Source organism: Arachis hypogaea, chromosome 2 (genome assembly GCF_003086295.3).
Source record: "Arachis hypogaea cultivar Tifrunner chromosome 2, arahy.Tifrunner.gnm2.J5K5, whole genome shotgun sequence".
Taxonomy (NCBI): Eukaryota; Viridiplantae; Streptophyta; class Magnoliopsida; order Fabales; family Fabaceae; genus Arachis; species Arachis hypogaea.
Window position 1 is genome coordinate 39977378 of NC_092037.1, and position 20744 is coordinate 39998121.

Below are 20744 nucleotides of genomic sequence, written 5' to 3' on the forward strand. Positions count from 1 at the left end.
TTTCAAATTCATGTAGGATTTAAATAAGAAAATGAATGAAGACCTCTACACCTTCATATACAAAACGCAGCGTCATGGTCTCCCCCAAATTGACGTTGCTAGGGCTGTGTCTACAGGGACTGAACTATCCTCTTCACTCCACCTGACAATTAACGGCCACGTGGAAAACTTAACGCTACACCTCAGCAGCGGACGTTACCTTTTGACGGACGGGGACTGCGATGACTAACGGCGTTTAACGTTGGGGATCGATCTGGGTATTTTTATTTCTTGGGGACTAAAGTGTCCGGTCTAAAATTCCTTAGGGACTGATTTGGGGTATTACTCTAAAAAATATATTTATGTCTGTGATTCTTTTAAAATATAGATAAATTTATCTTTTCAATAAAATTATTCTGTTAGACCTTACGAAAAAGTTTGATGTAGCTCCCGTGGCGTTAACCTGGCCTTTATGGGAGCCCACGTGGTATGTAAATTTTAAAAATAGGACATGTTAGTCCTCCGACACCAAAACGACGTCGTTTCACCAAGGACATATTAGTCTTCCAACACCAAAATGACGCCGCTTCACCAAGAACTCTCTAGACATACTTTAATCTCCTTATACAATACCCATAACACTCATATCTAAGTTAGAAAATTGACTAGGCTATGGTGAAAAACCTTGCTTCCGTTGCCTCAAGTCTCAACTAGTTTCACCCTCCACCATTGATGGTTGAGCTCTATACCGTTAAACTCGGCGGCAAGGGCTCCTCCTTCTCCTCTACCATCTCTGCCATCGCCGCCAACCTCACCCATGACCGCATCGACACATCTGCCCTCGACAGGCTCTCCGTCTCATCGTCCTCCGCAACATCGTCGTTAAAGCACACATCACAATCTCTACCTTCCTCTCCTTCTCGGAAACTAGAGCTTTCCTCCTCGTACTTCTCAACAAGCTCCTAGTCTCTCCGCCCCCTATCGTAATCCTCGAGAAATGGCTCGGTCATCGAGGAACCCCGAGGATTCCTTGCAATGCTGCTGGCTCTGATTTTTGTTATGCCGTCGTTTTGTTCTGCATTTCGAGCACTGCACCCGTTTCGCCAGACGAGAAAGAAAAGGAAAATTTGAGGGTTTTTGTTTTGTTTGCTTGAAGGTTTGGAAGTGCTGAGGTGAATTGAATTGGAGTTTTTCATGGGAATAGACTTGAGGTTAGTTTACGGTGTTGTTTGTTTTTATTTGAGGTGTTGTTCAAATGGGTATTGGATTCATTCCTTGGAAGCACATGTTATTGCAACTTGAATGGCTAATCCTCAGAAAGCTGGTCCTGTTGAGAGGGATATAGAGCAGGTTTAGAATCACTTGCTCTTCATTTTTTAGGCTTTGGTTTTTTTGGGAGCTATAATGAATGTAGTTACTGTTAGATTCTAGTATTACATTTTATTGAAATACATGATTCATTAGTGTGCCATTGTTATTTTGTTGCTTAAATAACTTGTAATTGATCTTCTTTGCTGATTGAGGAGATAATGAAGCTTGAAGATGTGGTCTTCCCTCATGTTTCACGATTTTGCAGTTGCAGATTTATGAAACTTTGAGGGAGCATGTTAAATGGGTGTTATGGGTATTGCATAAGGGGTTAAAGTGTGTCTGGAGGGTCCTTCGTGAAGCAGCGTCGTTTTGGTGTCGAAGGACTAATATATCCTATTTTCAAAAGCTACATGCCACATATGCTCCCATAACGGCCAGGTTAACCCTACGGTAGCCACGTCAGGCTTTTCCATTGGGTCCAACGGAGTCACTTCAACTGAGGGATAAATTTGTCCACATTTTGGAGGGGTCAAGGACATGAATGTATTTTTCAATCCTTGAGGGCGAAAATGTCCGTGAAAAAAAGGTCAAGAACCTATTTGTCCTTTTCTCTTAAAAATATCACACCTCCTACACATATAAATTTTTTTGACAAATAAATTTAAACAAGTTGCCTAAATCCAACAAAAACAATTCTCAAATTAGAGTGTGTGAAAACACGCACTTCCAAGACTATCGAATAGCGTGAATGTCATTATGAAAAACGATTCTTCTTCCTCGATCAAAACCATAACACTCAAAATTTAAACAACGATCAAAACCTCTCAAAATCGTCGTGAAAAGTCAAAGAAATTTCAAAGATGAAGCCAAAATCTTACCAACAAACACACAAAGAAAAGACAAAAGTTATTAAAGGTAATATTCACTAATCTTGTAGTTTTTTCACTTTTCTCTTTCTCATTTTGATAGCAAAACACTACGTAGTAATACTGTAGTTTATTTTTTGTTCTTACATTACTATTCTCATTATACGCTTCATTTGGTGATAACTGTGTTAGATCAGTGTAAAAATGTAACGTAGTATTTTTCGTATATATTAACCTATATTTGCATGTGTTTGGGGAATTTGAATGTGTTTTATTCATGTTTGAGTTTTACATGTTTTGAAATGATTGTTTATAGTGTTTTTGGTATAATTGTATTCATGTTTGTGTTTTGGTCTATTTGGTTTGTCTTTCAGTGTATTTGGCATGTCTTTTTGTATTTCATCATAATTTAGGTATACTTGGTGGTATTGTACTCTTTATACTGTAATTAGACAACAGAATATTATTCTTGTGCTTCTGATGTTATTATGTACATATTTGAGTGATTTATAACTATTTTTAGAGTAAATGTCCTTTTCGGTCCCTAACTATTTGCTCGATGGACTTTCCACCCCCTAAAAAATCTAAATACCCAAATCGGTCCCTATCTACTTCGATATATGTACGTTCCAATCCCTACAATCGGTTCCAAGTAGGTCACTTGCTGATGTGTCAGTAACTTGTTCACGTGGATTTTTCTCTTTTATAATTGGGACAAATCGCCCCCTGTACCTTTGTTGAAACGTTGCCATAATAAACACCATCATCCACCGCTCCTTCCAATTAGATCCCTTATTCTATGCCCAACTCATCCAAACCTATGCTCGTGATCGAGCGTTGCACCATGGCAAGAAGCTCCACGCCCACTTAATCACCAACGGCATCGCTTGCTTCAACCTTGTCGCTTCCAACTTAGTTTCCTTATATGCTTGCTGCGGCCAACTCTCCCATGCGCGAACACTGTTCGATAAAATTCCGAAAACAAATGTGCGCCGGTGGATTTCCTTCATCGGAACCTGTGCTCGCTGCAGTTTCCACCACGACGCCATTGTCATGTTCTCAGATATGCTGGCAACCCAAACACCCAATCCCAATCCAACGACGCCAAATGCTTGCGGCCATGTCGGGGACCAAATCACGGGTCAGAAGATACATGGGTTGATTCTGAAGTGTTGTTTTGAGGTTGACCCTTTTGTGTCTAGCTCGTTGATTGTAATGTACTCGAAGTGCTTGAGAGTTGGGGACGCGCGCAAGGTGTTTTGATGGAATGGAGGTTAAGGATTTGGTGGCTTTGAACGCACTTGTTGCTGGGTACTCCCAAGTTGGGCTTGCGGGTGATGCTTGGAGTTTGGTGGAGAGGATGAGATTGATGGGTGTGAATCCAAATCTAGTGACTTGGAATAGTTTACTATTATCACCCTTATCCCTGCATGTGCCACTGTCGAAAGAATGAGGATTCAGAAGGAGATTCATGGCTACGCTGTGGCAATTAGGGTAGAGGAAGATATATATGTGAGGAGTGCTCTTGTTGACATGTATGCAAAATGTGGCTTCATCTCTGAAGCTAGAACACTTTTTGGTATTATGCCAGAGAAGAATACAGTTACTTGGAATTCTATCATTTTTTTTATGCCAATCACGGGTATTGTGATGAAGCCATTGAGCTCTTCAATCAAATGGAGATGGAAGGGAAAGCCAAGCTGGATCATTTAACTTTCACTGCGATTCTCACAGCATGCGTCCATGCCAGTTTCAACAAAGGTACAGGGGGCAATTTGTCCCAATTATGAAGGAGAGAAACCCACGTGGACAAGTTACTGACACATCAGCAAGTGACTTGCTCAGAATCGGTTGCAGGGACTGAAATGTACATATATCAAAGTAGATGGGGACCGATTTTGGTATTTAAATTTTTTAGGGGGTGGAAAGTCTATCAGACAAATAGTTAGGGACCAGACAGGACATTTACTCCTATTTTTATCCATTTATCAAAAAATTTGTTCATCAATTTATTATAACAAACCATAGAATTTTATTATATTGCTTCTGGTATCATTTTATGCATGTTTGATTCAGTTGCATGGCTTTTTTATCTCACATTATATGATGTAATCAATAAACATACAATAGCAACGTATTTGATTTGTATTTCGGTGTATTTGGTTTGTCTTTCGGTGAATTAACCTTTTTTCTATATCTTACAGAAAAAATGGCATCAAAGATAGCACCAAAATATAATGTAAGCATATATATGTTTGAACAACTCAATTTATTTTGTTTAAATATAGTTTATTTACATGATTCTTATTTATTTACAGAAAATTCATGCTTTGAGATGCTCCACAAGATCAATTCATAATAAATTTCAAAACATGAGCGAGGACAAGAAAGCAATTGTTTGAGAACTAAAATTTGGTGGTTTGATACATATCCCTCCAATTAATGTGCCATATAAGTTATTGAAATAATTGGCATATTCATTTTATTTGTCTCCTAACAGACTGGCCACATGATATAGTATAATCAACATCACCCAAGAAAATATAGCAGCTGCCCTTGGCTTGAGTATAGCTGGTAAAAATCAATTTCCTAATATATTATGTGAATCAAATTTCAGTGTATTATCAAATTATTTCTGTGTCATTGAATGATTTCTTGCTGCTTTTGCAGGCCTACACTATCTAAAAAAATAACATTCAAGAACTTAGTGAGGAGAATAAGAAAGTTGTTAGAAGCTTCCGAAGCAAGACCTTGTCGCAATACCTCTATGATAGAGATGAATGTCGATGAGGAGGAAAATCGGATGAAATTCAAGAGGACATTTATCCTATGTATTCAATTGTCCTTTTTGTTACTGACAACACTAAACAAAATTTCTTCGATTCACATGCTTCCCATTTTTCACATGGACGCAATACGTCAACAGAATTGGGATGGTCATGTGCTCAACTTCCTAATAAAGGGCATTAAAGAGTACATATTGAAAAAGAAATATAGTGCTAATGGTTGTCTCTATGCTCTAATGATTATATATTTTCACGAATCGACATACAAATATAACCCGTTGGATGAAATTTCTGGACCACCGTAAGTCCAACATTGGACCAAAGAGTTGCTGGTACAAAGAATAAATGCTGAGATCAAGGATGAGATAGTAACTCAACAGAATTTTTTCTTTATTTTTAGTGTATTTCTTATAAATATACTGTGTAAACAAATGTTTTTCTATTTTAAGGAATTGTGAAAATGGCACAACTAAAAGAAGGGAAAAAGAAGGGAAAAAATGAAGGAAAGAAAGAAAAGAAGAAGAAGACTATTTCCTCAAAAAGTGAAAGTCTTGTTGAATCCGAGTCCAGTTTTGAAGATGACTCGAAGGAGACACCAAAAAGAAGAAAACAACCTAAAAGAATGGCAAAGAAGTAAGTATTCTTTTTCTATGTATTTTTTATCATTTTATTATATTTTCTTGCCTGATGATTGTTTTCTTTTTCAGGATGGAGTCCAGGAAAAAAAAGCATGTTACTAAGGATTCATCTTCCAAAAAAAGAAAGTGAATCTGATAATGTGTAAGATTTAGAAATTATAATTGAAAATACTATTTTTGCTTTTTCGTCAAAAGTTTATTTATTAACAAAATTTTTTAATGTATTGTCAGAAATGAAAAAAGTTAGGAATTAAGAAAACAAATATTTAAGAAAAAATTTCACAAGCCTGCAAAAAAATAAGTATTATTTTTCGGTTATTTTATCAATTTTATTGTGTTTATTTGCCTGATGATTGTTTGCTTTTCCAGGATGCAATCCAAAAAAAAGAAAACAAATTATTGAGGATTCATCTTCCGAAAAAGAAACCAAATTTGAGAATGAGTAAGATTCCAAAACTATCATTGTAATGCTATCTTTATTGTGTTCATTTACGTGAGGATTGTTCACTTTTGCATGACTGAATTCAAAAAAAGGAAACAAGTTGTTGAGGACTCATCCTCACAAAAAGAAACTGAATCCAATAATGAGTAAGATTCAGAAACTCTCATTGTAAAATGCTATGCTTGTCTTTTGGTGTATTTTAGCAATTTTACCGTGTTTTATTTGCTTGATGATTGATTACTTTTTGAGGATGTTGCAAAAAATCACTAATATTCTAGAAACTGGACTTCACTCTACAAAAGCTCACTATGATCCTTCACCAACGTAAGATTCATTGTCTGAAGTTCTTTCATTGCTAAATTTTCTTTAAACCTGATATATTTACTATATTTTTACTGAATAATATTTATTTTGTCCTTAGAATACCACATGTAAATTTGGCAAGTAAAAATGATGTTTTTCTAACACACATAAGCAATCAGAGCAGTGTAAATCAACCAATTGATAAAATGTAATTTTTTCTCTTACTATTTCTTTCATTCTTGCACTACCATATTCTGCTTCTGATTTCATATATTTTTTTAGAAAAAAATCCCTTTGAAATTGTATGCAAGAAAAAAAAGCAAAAGTAAAAAAAAAAGAAAAAACTGTAACTATGTTAGTTCTTATGCAATGAAAATTGTGTTTTTATTGAATGCTTGTGGTGTAGTTGTGATGTGATTTCAGTGTATTTTAGGTTCATAGAACAAAAGGAATCATTAAATAAACCAGTTCCTGTTCAGAAAGGAATAATAAATGATAATCCTAAAGGACAAATCATTGTTCTTCCAAAACAAACTCATTCTCAATCAGAACCACTGGGCATGTGAATTTTTCAACTCACTTTTAATATTCTATTTCGTTGAGTTAACCATTTGTACCTGAATGTTTACGCCATATTAACTTTTTCATTTTTCTTTTCTTTAGAGTCCCACTTCTAGTATTTACTCCTGCTTCAAGCCTTCTCCAAACTCAACAAACTATTGCAACATCACTCGGAGAGGAAGATGTAGAAGAAGAAACTATTAATGTGTAAGTATTACTTAAATTCCTTTTTTAATAGTTTTGGTTTATTTGGTTTGTACTACGGTGTATTTCTTGTTATTTGAGGTGCACTTGGTGTTGTTGGCCTCTTTTTGTTGTAACTAAGCAAAAGAATATTGATTTTTTCCATTTTGACGGACTTAGTTAATGCATTTGTTGTAACTAGCCCATAAAAATTTGTTGTAGTGCTTTTGCTATCATTTTGTGCTTGTTTTATTGAGTTGCATATATTTTTAAATTTCGATGTATTTGGTTTATATTTCTGTGTATTTCATGTTAATTGAGGGGCACTTGGTTTGATTGTATTAATTAAATTCCTTTTCTGTAATCCTGAAGTCTCCCACAACCTCAACAAGCTACTTCAAAGTCTCCAACAAAGGAATGTCCCGAAAAAGAACCTCAACAAACACAACAAGAATCTCATAAAGAAGTAGCTCCTACTAATGTGTAAGTTCTACTTCTTAAATTTCTTTTTCAATATTTTCTGTATAATCTTAAGATATTTTATGTGTCACCATGCAGTCATCCACTTCTTCAAATAATGACTGATGCAATAATGATGGTTGCCAATGTTGCATTAAAGAATGACTTTTCTACACTATCATTTAGTTTTGGATTCACTCAATAATTGAGGAAGCTACACTTTTCTCAAGAGAATGAACCATAAGCTGTCAAAGAAAAATCTTAGGACAACCCAATATTAGTGGAAAATTTGGAAGAGTTGGGGGAAGCTGTCATAGATACTGGGGTTGCAGCAGTATTAAATTTTGGTAGAGAGAAAAGTCCCTCTCCAAAAAAGTGCGTCCTACAATGAGCTTCCTCGACGAATTCAAAACTCCTGTGAGGCAAAAGCAAATAACAAATGAACTTAAAGAGAAATGCTTTCATTAGGTGACAAATATCAAGGCTTATGAAGATGAAAGTACTAATGAGTGGGAGACAATTTTTATAGTGAAGCATGAAAAATTAATGGAAATAAGAAGACTGCACTTTAAATCCTTAAAAGCTGAATCAGATGTCAAAAATCTGGTAATTCTAGAATAATTAGTGATTTTCTTATCAGTCGTTGTGTCATATATGTATTAAGTTTGGGTTTCTGATTTTCTAGGTTGTCTCAGCAATGTGTCAAATTCTAAACACCAAAAAAATTAAAAGATTTCAGAAACTTATATACTGTCTGCCCCCTATTGTGGTAAGTTGTAATACATTAAAATTTTGGCATATTTTTAAAATATATTATTTTCTGTAATTATTTCTTTCGGTGTTACACAAATTTGCAAAATTATGAATTATCGAGTCATGAGGGCAACTTCTTTCATCCAGAAACTAAGAACCCTTCAAGGTTGAAGACTATTAGGACTACCTCCCATTTTTGGACAAGAAGAAGCTTGCATCCCATCCATTTGTAAGCTTTTATTTATAAAGTTTCATAAATAATTCTTAAATTAGGTGGCAATTAAGCTAAAAAATTGTTCTCTTTGGCCAAACTTTAGATATTTGTCCCGGTTTACTATGTGCAACATTAGTGGTTACGAATAACGAATATTGAAAAGAAAAAAATTTATATCCTTGACCCAATAAACAAAAAAGCTCCTACAAAAGGGAGAACAACAATTAATAAATTTGTTGTAACATTACAAAAAAAATATGTTTTAGTGACAAATTTTTAGTGGCAATAACATAATGGACACTAATTCATTAATTTAAGTTATGTTTTTGCGACAATTATATATTTGTCATTATTACTATATGTTATAGTGGTCATTATTTGTAACACCCTAACTTTTAGTACTTCATGATAATAGCACTTTTCTAAAAGTTCAGGCGTTACTTACCTCTAAACCTTCAATTTCATACTATATTTATTTAATATTGAGCCTCTACGAATATGAACTGAAACATTTAATTAAGTAAAGGTTTATTTTTTATTTTAAACCACTGATAAACCACTATTTTATGGTTTACAATGTGTTTAATTGTGTGGTTTTATCATGATCTTTACCCACGTATTCATATAATTAGCATGCATTTATATTTCCTTCCTAAAATTATTACATGATTGAAAACTTACTTCCTAGAGACTTTTACTTAGGTATTTGAATTCTCCTTTATTCTATTCGATACCGTGATCTGTGTGTTAAGTGTTTTAGGCTTTATAGGGCATGAATGAGTGGGAGATTGGAAAGGAAGCTTGCAAAAATGGAAGGAATACAAGAAATTGAAGAGATGACCAGCGAGAAGTGATGCGGCCGCATGACTCACGCGACCGCGCGAAAGAGAGGAAATCGCAGTGACGCGGCCGCATGGCTCACGCGACCGCACGGATTGGAAAAGCATAAGCGACGCGGAGGCATGGACGACGCACCCGCGTGGAAAAGCAAAACGGCGAATGACGCGTCTGCATGAATGACGCGACCGCATGACGTGCCCGATCTGTAGAATCTCAGAAGTCACTGGCAGTGTTTCTGGGCCGGATTTCAACCCAGATTTCGGCCCAAAAACACAGACTAGAGCCAGGAAACATGCAGAAACGAGGAACAACATTCATTCCACACAATTTTTAGTTTTAGATCTAGTTTTTACTCCTCCTCTAGGTTTTCTCTCTACACATTCATAGTTCTTAGGATTTTATTTTCTATTGCTTTTTGCATCAGAATATTGAGAAGAGTTATTACCTCATCAAGACTTCGTCATTCTAGTTCGTTTTCTTTACTTGGCTTTACTCTTCCATGTCCTTTAATTTACTCAATTCTATTATTGGATTATTTTAGAATTTATTAATACAAGAATTACCTTTATTTTTAATTGATTTCTTTGAGTTTTTATTTATTATGTCTTTCTTTAATTCCTTTTCCTATGTTATGAGTTCTACATTCACAATGAGCGAGTAGTTCCCTAACCTGATGGGGAGTTGATTGAAAGGAACCCTTGAGTTGGGGTGCTTAAAGGAAAAATTGTAATTGGGTTCATTGTTGTAATGCCCTCTAGTCACTGACACTAATCCTTTTCAATGAGCGGATTGGGACTTGTGAATAGAAACAACATTCCAACTTGTTTGACTCTCCCTTACCTAGTAAGGGATAACTAAACAGAGCAACCTTCAATTATCAATTAATCTTGAGAGTATTTCAACAAGAATAGGGTTTCCAACTAATCTACTCCCAGTCAAGGCTTTTACTTAAAATTAATTAAATTCTCTAAATTAATTTTCTATTTATCAACTCAACCATTTTTGAAAATACCTAATTGATAAAATAGCACATCTCTCTGCAACTCGTTGGGAGACGACCTGGAATTCATATTCCCAGTATTTTAATTTTAATCTTTGTGACAACTCTTTTAAATTAATAAGCGGATTTTCGGCTGGTTAAGGACTGTACTTGCAACGTATTTCTATTGATAATTTCTTAACTTGCCAATTTCCGCCACGTCAACCACTTAACTACAAAGGTATACATATTCACATAGCATTAAATACATAGACTTATTCCAAGATTCTCAAAAACAAATCCTTCTCCTCTAAAAATTAAGATAATAAACGACAAGGGAAAAATAAATTTTAACAACTCAACTTGTGAACAAAATCTTCTATGCTCTTGTAGCTCCACACTAAGCCTCCGCACCTGTAGCTGAAAAGGGGGTGGAAATAGGGGGTAAGAACTAGGGAGTTATTAATGGGGTCGAGGTGTATAGTTATATCCATTTTATTATTTGTTACACGGGAATTTTACAATTGCCTGCTTACAATCTTCAACAGGTGGCCAATAGCAACAAACCTCATAATACAAATAGCTTTAACAAACAAGAGATACAGAGAAAATCACAAGTTAATAAGCACATACACACACAATCACAGAAAACACATATCATAGAGAAGTATGCGCAAACAAGTATGATACATGTCTAGTCCTATACAGGCCATGAGCTCATGTGTCAGTTTGTTGCTCGATTCTCGACACTGGTCCTGAGATAAGCGTTTCGTACTGCCATCCATATCTCAGCCAACGTCCCTTCCATGAGCGTTACGCATCGCCGTCCTCATGGGGGAACCTTTCTTTCGGTCTCTAGTGAGCGTTACGCATTACCGTCCCCACTGAGCCGTCCCTATAGTATTAAGTGAGTATTGCGCATCGCCGTCCCTACTAGACACTTTGTACTAATGCCCAAACAGCACTCAATTTTCTTTTAATCTTTACTCTCTACTCTACTCTGGCAGAGATCTATTTAATTAATACTTTCTTTTCTATCTGCTCTAGTATGGCAGACATTCATTAAAATCTTTTCAGTCACTGTTCTTTGCTCTTTTGTGGTAGAGATTCTTTTACTTAATATATCCTTCTCTTTTTGTTCTTTTTCTTTTCTTTTCCTTCTCATCTTTGTTTTTTATTTTCTTACTTCTTTTCTTTCTCCCTTATTTTCTTTTCTATCACTCTATAATATAAATTATCTTCGCATTATTCCCTCGCCTTTTCCTAAGTATCTTATGAAAAAGAATTATAAAATACTTTAGTTAAGTGTACGTTCTCTAAAACTTTTAAGACCATTTTATTTGCTCTTCTCTGGCTTATAATAATAACAATAATATAAATAAGATATTTTAAATGGAAAATAAATAATATTTATATATGTTCTTAAAACCTTAGCTTCGTAAAGCTTTTATTCTCAAAGTATTGTTATCTATGTTTTAAACCTCAAACTTTGATAAATTTTATTTTTAACTCAATATTATTTTACAAAATTATATTTGAACCTCACTTATCTCAATATTTATAAAAGTAACCCTAAATTTTTATAAAATACCCATTTTACCTCTGTACTTTATTTATTACCCAAAATACCCGAAAACTTATATAATTACAAATTATACCTCGATTTTTATATACAAATACAATGTTACCCTTCGAAAATAAAGTTTAAATACTATTTTTTCTCTTATACCAAAACGAAAATTCTTAGCCCTTTCCTTTCAAAATATTACTTGTATTTTAATCCGTTTTCGAGTTTTTTGGTTACCAATTTTTCACAGCTTTTAATTTAATCTTTCAACCACCAAATCTCATCAATTTTCTCAATATTAAAGCTTAACAATATCCCTCAAATACATTAAAAATGGTTCAATCCTTGTCAGGTCTATAATGGCCAAACTTTAAAGCATCGAATCAACGAGATTCAACAAAATTTCAAGCATAAAATCACTCAAATTCAAGCAATAATTATCAAACCAACAATCACGCATTAAGAATACATTTAATTCACATTAAAATTACCAAATCCTACCTCCATATGAATTCAAAACAATGAAAACTCCGGAGAAGCTTTTTGATAGAGCTATTGAAAAAGAAATGTTAGAAATCATCTGTGCCTCCTAAAACTCCAATTGGTCGAAGTCAAGGGGAAGGAGAGCTACGTCACCATCAACTTCTACCAAAAAAAGTGATGCCAATATGTAGAGGAAGAGGATACAAACACTTTTATCGGAATAGATTTTTTATTGGAGTTACGGATCTCAAGAAATCGAAGTCGGATGCTCTTGAGTTCCATGGAATTTATGTTCCTCTCTCTTTTTTCTTTCTTCTTGTAAAGTTTATGAAAGAAAATGAGATGCTAATGATGGTGATTGATAACGATGAGGATGGTTTTGAATGGTTTAGTGACACGTAGGGGTGGGTGTCATGAAACTAAGCTACTAAGTCAGCGATTCAAGTTATAAATATCTTAAATGGATAATTTTAAATGTTGGATATATTAAAACACAAGTAATAATATATATGAGTTACTAATATAAATGATATTAGCAACATAACGATAAAAGATATACGATGAAGCATTAGCAAAGCTAGGTTCACCGAAGAATATCGATATTTACTCATATCAGCGGATATTGAGCTCGATAATAATACTATTGACTAAATTCTATTTTTAAAATTAAAAATATCATTTACTCAAATTAAAATATACATATAATTTTTATTATTTATAAATTACTAAAATTATAGTGTTAGTTATGTAAAATACTTTATCATAATAAAAATATATATAAGAATCTGAATTTAATTGAACTCAAATAGTTATAAAACTAATTTAATTACTTTTAATAAAATAATTTATAAAAATAAGGAACTTCAGTTAATAAAATAAATTATAACTTATTTATATTTAGATTTTAAAAAAATGTGGGTCATTACATTATTATTATTGCCAGAAAATTATTATCTTTTTTACTTATATTTTTATTTTTCTAATTATTAGAGCGGCCATTGCCATTATTGTTGCTAAAGTTTTGTTATCAATTTTTTTTATATCTTACTGATGAGCGGATAATTTATACGCTTTTTGGCATTATTTTTAGGTAGTTTTTAGTATGATTTAGTTAGTTTTTAGTATATAATTATTAGTGTTTATGCAAAAATCACATTTCTGGACTTTATTATGAGTTTGCATATTTTTCTGTGATTTCAGGTATTTTCTGACTGAAATTGAGGGACCTGAGCAAAAATCTGATTCAGAGGATGAAAAAGGACTGCAGATGTTGTTGGATTCTGACCTCCCTGCACTCGAAATGGATTTTCTGGAGCTATAGAAGCCCAATTGGCGCGCTTCAATTGCGTTGGAAAGTAGACATCTTGGGATTTCCAACAATATATAATAGTCTATACTTTTCCCGATATTTGATGACCCAAATTGGTGTCAAAACTTTGGTTAGAGACCCTTTCCTGGCATTAAACGCCAAAACTGGCATAAAAGCTGGAGTTAAACGCCCAAACTGGCACCAGAGCTGGCGTTTAACTCCAAGAAAAGCCTATGCACGTGAAAGCTTCAATGCTCAGCCCAAGCACACACTAAGTGGGCCTCAGAAGTGGATTTCTGCAACATTTACTTATTTCTGTAAACCTTAGGTTACTAGTTCACTATAAATAGGACCTTTTACTATTGTATTTTCATCTTTTGATCATCTTTGATCTTGGGATCAGGTCTTTGAACCTTTTTCAATGGTTTCATGTTATTTGGGAGGCATGGCCATTCGGCCATGTCTAGACCTTGTTCTTATGTATTTTCCACGGTGGAGTTTCTACACCTCATAGATTAAGGTGTGGAGCTCTGCTGATCCTTCATGAATTAATACAATTACTACTATTTTCTATTCAATTCAAGCTTATTCTTGTTCTAAGATATCCATTCGCACTTCAACATGATGAATGTGATGATCAAGTGACACTCATCACCATTCTCACTTATGAACGCGAGCCTGACAACCACTTCCGTTCTACCTAAAAACAAGCTTGAATGCATATCTCTTGGCCTCCTGGTCCACGATGCATGGTTGCCTCTCCTGACAACAGAGCCTTCCATTCCGTGAGATCAGAGTCTTTGTGGTATAAGCTAAAATCAATTGGCAGCATTCTTGAGATTCAGAAAGTCTAAACCTTGTCTGTGGTATTCCGAGTAGGATCTGGGATGGGATGACTGTGACGAGCTTCAAACTCGCGAGTGTTGGGTGCAGTGGCAGTGCGCAAAAGGATCAATGGATCTTATTCCGACACAATCGAGAACCGACAGATGATTAGCCCTACGTAACCCGTAGCTGGACCATTTTCATTGAGAGGATGGATGGTAGCCATTGACAACGGTAATCCTCCAATATACAGCTTGCCATGGAAAGGGAGTACGCAAGATTGGGTGAGGACAATAGGAAAGCAGAGGTTCAGAGAGAACAAAGCATCTTTATACACTTATCTGAAATTCCCACTAATGAATTACATAAGTATCTCTATCTTATTTTATGTCTTATTCATCTTTTAATTCTCAAAACTCCATAACCATTTGAATCTGTCTGACTGAGATTTACAAGATGACCATAGCTTGCTTCAAGTCGACAATCTCCGTGGGATCGACCCTTACTCACGTAAGGTATTACTTGGACGACCCAGTGCACTTGCTGGTCAGCTGCACGGAGTTGTGAAGGAGCGTGAAAATCACGATTTCGTGTACCAAGTTTTTGGCGCCGTTGCCGGGGATTGTTCAAGTTTGGACAAATGACGGTTTATCTTGTTACTTAGATTAGGTAATTTTTTTATTTTGTTCTTCAGATTTTTTAAGAACAAATTCTAGAGTTTCAGATGATGCTTTTATCATCACAAGAGCCAGTTGATTCCCATAAATTTGGTTGTTGTATGTAATGTCCTACCGAAGTTTGGTTAGCCATGTCTAATCTTTTTAGACTGAAGCTTTATACTAACATTGCATGATTCCTGGAATTCTTATTAAAAATTTTGAGTTTCTTATTTTCTTTTTCAAAATAATTTTCAAAAAAAATACAAAAAAATTTTAAAATTGTAAAATCAAAAATATTTTTTGTGTTTCTTGTTTGAGTCTAGTGTCAATTGCATGTTTTTATTTTTCTTGCATTTTTCGAAAACTCATGCATTGTGTTCTTCATTGATCTTCAAGTTGTTCTTGATGATTTTCTTTGTCTGATCTTTAAATTCTCTTGTTTTGTGTCTTTTGTTGTTTCTCATGCGCATTCTCAAATTGTTAGTGTCTCTAGTATAAAAATTTCTATGTTTGGTGTCTTGCACATCTTTCTTTTCTTAAAATTTTTTCAAAATTATGTTCTTGGTGTTCATCTTGACATTCAAACTATTCTTGCATGCATTCCTTGTTTTGATCTTAGTTTTTCATGATTAGTTTCATTTTGTTGTTTTTCTCTCTCATCATTAAAAAAAATTCAAAAAATTTCAAAATTATGTCTTTTCAAGTCAATAATACAGAGAATTGAAGATTCAGAACATACAGCAGAGGAATCACAGAGAAAAAGCTGGGCGTTCAAAATGCCCAGTGAAGAAGGAATTCTGGCATTTAAACGCCAGCCAGGGTACCTGGCTGGGCGTTCAACGCCCGAGGAAGTAGCCAAGTTGGCGTTAAACGCCAGAATGGATACCATTTTGGGCGTTTAACGCTAGGATAGCACCATGAGGTAGTTTTGTTTTCAATTCAAATCTTTTTCAATTTTTCAAGTTTTAAAACAAAATTTTCAAAATCTTATCTTTTTCATATTCTCTCTTATCAATCACATCTATTTAAAAATCAAATCTTTTCCATTTTTCTTTTAATATTTTCGAAAATCCTTGCTAACAATTAATGTTGTGATTCAAAAATTTCAAGCTTATTACTTTCTTGTTAAGAAAGGTTCAATATTTGAATTTTAGAATCATATCTTTTAGTTTCTTGTTAGTCAAGTCATCAATTTTAAAAATCAAATCTTTTTCAACCATATCTTTTCAATCATATCTTTTTAAAATCAAATTTTTTTCAATCATATCTTTTCAATCATATCTTTTTAAAATCATATCTTTTTAAAATCAATTTTTTTCTCAATCATATCTCTTTTAAATTGATTTCAAAATTTTTTTCTAACTTTGTATCTTTTTAAAATTATTTTCAAATCTTTTTCAACTAATCACTATTTCTTATTTTTTTCAAAACCACTTTTCCACTCCCAATTTTCAAAAATTACTAACCACTTTTTAAAAAATCTTTTTAATTTTTGAAAACTCTCTCTCTCTCATCTCTTTCTATTTAATCACTAACACTTATCCTCCTTTAATAATTCGGACCCCCTTGATAAACCACTATTTTATGGTTTATATTGTGTATAATTATGTGGTTTTATCATGATCCTTACCCACTTATTCATTAATTTAGCATGCATTTATATTTCCTTCCTGGATTTATTACATGATTGAAAACTGCTTCCTAAAGACTTTTTTATTATGGATTTTAGTTCTCCTTTATCCCATTCGATACCGTGATCTGTGTGTTAAGTATTTCAGGCTTTATAGGGCATGGATGAGTTGGAGATTGGAAGGGAAGCTAGCAAAAATCGAAGGAAAACAAGAAATTGAGGAGACAACCAGCGAGAAGTGATGCGGCCGCATGGCTCACGCGTTCGCGCGGAAGAGGAGAAATTACAGTGATGCAGCCGCATGGCTCACGCGACTGCGCAGAAAGGAAAAGCACAAGTGACGCGGAGGCATGGACGACGCGAACGCGTGGCACAGAAAAACACGAATGACGCGTCCGCATGGACGACGCGACCGCGTGAAATGCGCGATCTGCATAATCTGCAGATTTCGCTGAGGGCAATTTTGGGCCCTGTTTTGACCCAGTTCTCGGCCCAGAACACCAGACTAGAGCCAGAGAATATGCAGAAACGAAAAAGAACATTCATTCTACACAGTTTTAAGTTTTTTAGATCTAGTTTTACTCCTCCTCTAGGTTTTCTCTCTACACAATTGATACTTTTAGGATATTATTTTCCTACTACTTTGGCATTGGGATATTGAGAAGAGTTATTTCCTCATCAAGACTTCGTCATTCTAGTTCGTTCTCTTAACTTGGTTTATTTCTTCCATGTTCCTTGCCTTGTTCAATTTTGTCATTGGAATACTTTTATGATTATTTAATACAAGAATTATTTCTTTCATTTTAATCCATTTTTCTTTCCAATAATCATGTCTTCTTTTGATTCCCTTTCATATGTTATGGATTTATTATTTACAATGAGCGAGTAGTTCCCTAACTTGATGGGGAGTTGATTGAAAAGAACCAATTGAGTTGGAAGGCTTAAGAGAAAGATTGTAATTGGGTTTACTGTTGGATTGCCTTATAGTCACTAACATCAATCCCTTTTAATTAAGTGGGTTGCAACTTGTGAACAGATGTAGCATTCCAACTTGTTTGACTTTTCTTTGCCTAGTAAAGGATAACCAAACAGAATAACTTTTAATTATCAATTAATCTTGAGAGCATTCTAACTATAATAGGGACTCCAACTAATCAACTCCCAGTCAAGGCTTTTATTTACATTGTTCAAATTCATCAATTTAATTTCCTGTCATTCAACTCAAACCTTTTTGAAAACATCTGATTAATAAAACAGCACACCTTTCTGCAACTCGTTGGGAGACGACCTGGGATTCATACTCCCAGTATTTAAAATTTAAATTTCTGTGACATATTTCTAAATTGATAAGTGAATTTCTGGTGAGTTAAGAACTATACTTGCAACGTACACATTTTCATAATTTTTAATTCACGAAATTCCGCAACATCAATTTTTGGCGCCGTTGCCGGGGAGTTGCAACAGTGTGTTAATTTAGTGATTGGTATTTATTTCTATTGCAATTTTTTTCTTTTCATTCTATCACTATGAACTGCACATTTCTTTCGTTAAATGACGCGTTCACTTCCTGATCCAAGCTTGCCAACATTTGATCCTGAAATTGAAAGAACTCTTTCGCATATAAGGCGAGCTAGGCGTAGGCGACTCCTCTTTGAGGACGAACCTGAACCGTCATTTAAGGAAGAAACAACCCCCTTTCTACTGATCCAGTTCATTTACGTGCAGGTGACATGGCAGCACCCAGAAGAGTCACCATCCAGGAGGAAGGAGCCCCTGATTTTACGCTCCAACCATTCCAGGCGCACCACCCAGCAGTAGCTGTAGATTTTGAAATAAAATCCTCACTACTCAACTTGATGCCCAAATTTCATGGCTTACCTGCTCAAGAGCCTATCAAGCATCTCAGGGATTTCCAGACCGCTTGCTCTACTGTTAAGCGTGATGGAGCTGATGAAATCTCTATTCTACTAAAAGCCTTCCCGTTTTCTCTGGAAGGAAAGGCAAGAGAGTGGTACTACACTCAACCCAGAGAAACTATTTCCAACTGGGATACACTTAGGAACGAATTTCTGGATAAATTTTTTCCAGCTGAAATTGCTGATAAGCTAAGTGATGAGCGGATAATTTGTACGCTTTTTGGCATTGTTTTTAGTATGTTTTTAGTATGATCTAGTTAGTTTTTAGTATATTTCTATTAGTTTTTAGTTAAAATTCACTTTTCTGGACTTTACTATGAGTTTGTGTGTTTTTCTGTGATTTCAGGTATTTTCTGGCTGAAATTGAGGGACCTGAGCAAAAATCTGATTCAGAGACTAAAAAGGACTGCATATGCTGTTGGATTCTGACCTCCCTGCACTCGAAGCGGATTTTCTGGAGCTATAGAAACCCAATTGGCGCGCTCTCAACGGGGTTGGAAAGTAGACATCCTGGGCTTTCCAGCAATATATGATAGTTTATACTTTGCCCGAGATTTGATGGCCCAAAACGGCGTTCAAAGTCACCATCAGAATTTCCAGCGTTAAACGCCGGAACTGGCACAAGGATGGGAGTTAAACGCCCAAACTGGCATAAAAGCTGGCGTTTAACTCCAAGAAGAGTCTCTACACAAAAATGCTTCAATGCTCAGCCCAAGCACACACCAAGTGGGCCCGGAAGTGGATTTTTATGTCATTTACTCATCTCTGTAAACCCTAGGCTACTAGTTCTCTATATATAGGACCTTTTGCTATTGTATTTTGATCTTTGGATTATTTTAGATCCTTTGATCATCTTTGGACATCTAGTTCTTAGATCGATCTTGGTTCTTCTGGTTCCCTCTCTGGGGCCGAAGCCAATGATCACTCTTGTACTTATGTATTTTCAAAGATGGAGTTTCTACACACCATAGATTAAGGTGTGGAGCTCTGCCGTACCTCGAGCATTAATGCAATTACTATTGTTCTTCTATTCAATTCCGCTTGTTGTTGTTCTAAGATATCACTTGTTCTTCAACTTGATGAATGTGATGACCCGTGACACTCATCATCATTCTCACCTATGAACGTGTGCCTGACAACCACCTCCGTTCTACCTTAGATTGGGTGGATATCTCTTGGATTCTTTAATCGAAATCTTCGTGGTATAAGCTAGAATTGATGGCGGCATTCAAGAGAATCCGGAAGGTCTAAACCTTGTCTGTGGTATTCTGAGTAGGATTCAATGATTGAATGACTGTGACGAGCTTCAAACTCCTGAAGGCTGGGCGTTAGTGACAGACGCAAAAGAATCACTGGATTCTATTCCAACCTGATTGAGAACCGACAGATGAATAGCCGTGCCGTGATAGGGAGCGTTGAACATTTTCACTGAGAGGATGGGAGGTAGCCACTGACAACGGTGAAACCCTTGCATACAGCTTGCCATGGAAAGGAGTAAGAAGGATTGGATGAAGACAGTAGGAAAGCAGAGAGACGGAAGGAACATAGCATCTCCATACGCTTATCTGAAATTCCCACCAATGAATTGCATAAGTATCTCTATCTTTATCTTTATGTTTTATTCATCATTCATAACCAATTGAGTTTGCCTGACTAAGATTTACAAGGTGACCATAGCTTGCTTCATACCAACAATCTCTGTGGGATCGACCCTTACTCGCGTAAGGTTTATTACTTGGACGACCCAGTACACTTGCTGGTTAGTTGTGCGAAGTTGTGTTTATGCCATGGTATTGAACACCAAGTTTTTGGATTCATCACCGGGGATTATTTGAGTTGTGAAAAGTATTGATCATAATTTTGTGCACCACTAAGGAAGGACATGTCTATGATCGTTCAGGACGAATCTGAGACCCTCTATGAATACTTGGAACGCTTCAATACACTTCGAAATGCATGTCCCCATCATATGATTGACAAGATAGTTGATAAACCCCATTTGTAGGGTTTATTTTGTGCTTGATTTAGGGGATTTTATGAC

General features: G+C 35.2%; 1 pseudogene; it reads left to right on the plus strand.

Moving 5' to 3' along the window:
- Positions 1-1281: 1281 nt before the first annotated feature.
- On the plus strand, positions 1282-3609 carry LOC140176955 (pentatricopeptide repeat-containing protein At5g59600-like; annotated as a pseudogene).
- Positions 3610-20744: the final 17135 nt, after the last annotated feature.